This window comes from Octopus sinensis, unplaced genomic scaffold (assembly GCF_006345805.1).
Source record: "Octopus sinensis unplaced genomic scaffold, ASM634580v1 Contig15390, whole genome shotgun sequence".
Lineage (NCBI taxonomy): Eukaryota > Metazoa > Mollusca > Cephalopoda > Octopoda > Octopodidae > Octopus > Octopus sinensis.
In genome coordinates, this window is record NW_021833704.1 from 23,037 (window position 1) to 26,413 (window position 3,377).

General features: G+C 43.2%; 1 pseudogene; it reads right to left on the minus strand.

The window, feature by feature from the left end:
• Positions 1-280: 280 nt before the first annotated feature.
• LOC115230343 lies at positions 281-396 on the minus strand (annotated as a pseudogene).
• Positions 397-3,377: the final 2,981 nt, after the last annotated feature.

Below are 3,377 nucleotides of genomic sequence, written 5' to 3' on the forward strand. Positions count from 1 at the left end.
ATATATATATATATATATATATATATATATATATATATATATATATGTATGTATGCATATATATACATATACATATACATATACATATATATATATATACGACGGGCTTCTTTCAGTTTCCGTCTACCAAATCCACTCAAAAGGCTTTGGTCGGTCTGAGGCAATAGTAGAAGGCATTAGCTCAAGGCGCCACGTAGTGGGGCTGAACCCAGAACCATGTGGTTGGTGAGCAAGCTACTTACCACACAGCCATTCCTGCGCCAATAAAGTGTGAAACGCTTAAAAGCACCTAGGTTTCCCAAACGGTCACCCATCTAAGTACTAACTAGGCTGGACGTTGCTTAACTTCGGTGATCGGACGAGAACCGGTGCTTTCAACGTGATATGTGGGCGACTGCAGTATTCCAGATATTGCTTACAGCCATTTAGTGTAAGCCAGGCATATGATGTATGCCGCGGAATGATATATACCTATTTCTTTATTACCCACAAGGGGCTAAGCACAGAGGGAACAAACAAGGACAGACATAGGTATTAAGTCGATTACATCGACCCCAGTTCGTAACTGGTACTTAATTTATCGACCCGAAAGGATGAAAGACAAAGTCGACCTCGGCGGAATTTGAACTCACAACGTAACGCAGACGAAATACCTATTTCTTTATTACCCACAAGGGGCTAAACACAGAGGGAACAAACAAGGACAGACATAGGTATTAAGTCGATTACATCGACCCCAGTTCCTAACTGGTACTTAATTTATCGACTCCGAAAGGATGAAAGGCAAAGTCGACCTCGGCGGAATTTGAACTCACAACGTAACGGCAGACGAAATACCGCTAAGCATTTCGCCCGGCGTGCTAACGTTACCGTTAATTGCATGGAATGCACTGTGCATATATATTTTGCGCAATAGTGCAAACTGCCCTTTTCCTTCACTGTCCAGCATGTTTCTGCAAACCTGTTGTTTTCTTGATCTTGTTGTTATTTAGCACTGAACCAGGTCAAGTCCAGCAGAACTCGTATGAGGAAAAAGGTGACGGAAAGACTCTGAGGAAAGAGGTTCTAACTGCATTCAGGACTCTTGTCTTCTTGTGACCAAATAGTGGAGGCGCAATGGCCCAGTGGTTAGGGTAGCGGACTCGCGGTTTCGATTCCCAGACCGGGCGTTGTGAGTGTTTATTGAGCGAAAACACCTAAAAGCTCCACGAGGCTCCGGTAGGGGATGGTGATGATCCCTGCTGTACTCTTTCACCACAACTTTCTCTCACTCTTACTTCCTGTTTCTGTTGTACCTGTATTTCAAGGGGTCGGCCTTGTCACTCACTGTGTCACGCTGAATATCCCCGAGAACTACGTTAAGGGTACACGTGTCTGTGGAGTGCTCAGCCACTTACACGTTAATTTCACGAGCAGGCTGTTCCGTTGATTCGGATCAACCGGAACCCTCATCGTCGTTACCGACGGAGTGCTTCCATGTGACCAAATGGCTAGGATGTTGACTTTACGAGTGTGAAGTCGTGCTTTCGATTCCCATACCGAGCAAAGCATTTCCTTTCGCATTCTTCCACCCTACTCATCTGAAAATGGGAACCGGCAACAGTTGTTACTCATTAACCCTTCGATAGCGGTATTGCTCAAAGTTAAGACTAACCCAGGACTACATTATCAAATATATACTCTTTTACTCTTTTACTCTTTTACTGGTTTCAGTCATTTGACTGCGGCCATGCTGGAGCACCGCCTTCAGTCGAGCAAATCGACCCCGGGACTTATTCTTTGTAAGCCCAGTACTTATTCTATCGGTCTCTTTTGCCGAACCGCTAAGTGACGAGGACGTAAACACACCAGCATCGGTTGTCAAGCAATGCTAGGGGGACAAACACAGACACACAAACACATACACACACATATGTATATATACATATATACGACAGGCTTCTTTCAGTTTCCGTCTACCAAATCCACTCACAAGGCATTGGTCGGCCCGGGGCTATAGCAGAAGACACTTGCCCAAGATGCCACGCAGTGGGACTGAACCTGGAACCATGTGGTTGGTTAGCAAGCTACTTACCACACAGCCACTCCTGCGCCTATAGCCACTCCTGCGCCTATGATAGGATATAATTTGAGGAGGATTTTGTTGAGAGATTCATATGGTATAGATGAGAGAAGTATGGGTCGCCTACTTCAAGTACTGACCATCTGTGGAAACCATTCTGGTATGGTGTGGGGTGAAGGCTAATGAAGTAAATGATGTTACTGATCTTTTGGGGGTTGGCGTATGTAGCTTCAAGTTTAACAGAGCAACGGAGTGGAAGGGTTAATGTTGTCAGAGTGACGTCATAGTTATGCCGTTGTTTTTGTCACCGTATATTTTTTAACCCTGTGTCGACCCTGATTGAGCAAATTTATATTCAAACATATTGTAACTGTGACAATCTAATCTCTTTAGGAATATGTAAGACCAAATTATCGAATCATTTTTTTTTCCCCCTTTACAGAAGACACAGTGTGGTTTGTGAGAATTATGATAGTGGTAATCGAGCACTTAGTAGCTCCTTCGTTGGTACACAATTGTAGCTGGGGGTGGGGAGAAGGGTTCTAACCAAATTGCCTCCATACGGTAGCTGTGAGTTATCTAAATACTTTTGTACACCTTTTCTGTTGCCTCAGTGTGGTACCTGTGATTGTACTATTGTTGTCTCATTCTTTCCTCTGTAGTGGTACCTGCAAAGGCTGAAAGTACATTTTCACATCACTGCCATCTATTCCGTTTCATCATCCATCGGTAACATTGATTTTTTTTTTTTTAGTTGTTATTGATTATTGATTCTTTCTATTGATTCAATGCACGTGAAAGGATTCCGTTGACAAATGTCGTACTTGGGGGATTTGATCCCTTGACAGTTGTTCCCGACTTGCTTTTTCTAAATCGCATCCGTGTGTGGTCTTTTATTCTTTTATTGTTTTAATGGTTCTAGTTGTAGGACTGTGGCCACGTTTTATTGTCGCTTTATGGCTGGAAGTTGGTCAATGATTGAGTTCGTAGCAGCCGATCTTCTCTGAGTGTTTCTTTGAATGGTTGGCTGATCCGGTATCATTATCAGAAGTTTATCCAATGTTTTTTTTTTATGTTTCAGTAGTGGTTCCTTTTATACTATGTGGCTCAGAAATCTGGACGTTATCAAAGAAGCTTGAGAGGCGGTTGGATGGAACCTACACTCGCCTCCTTATGAGAGCTCAAAATCTCTCGTGGAAGCGCCATCCAACCAAAATGCAAATATATGGGAAACTACCACCTGTGTCATCTCTTGTGAAAGGTAGGAGAGTCCAGTTTGCTGGACATTGTTGTAGAGCTGAAAAAGAAGTAATTT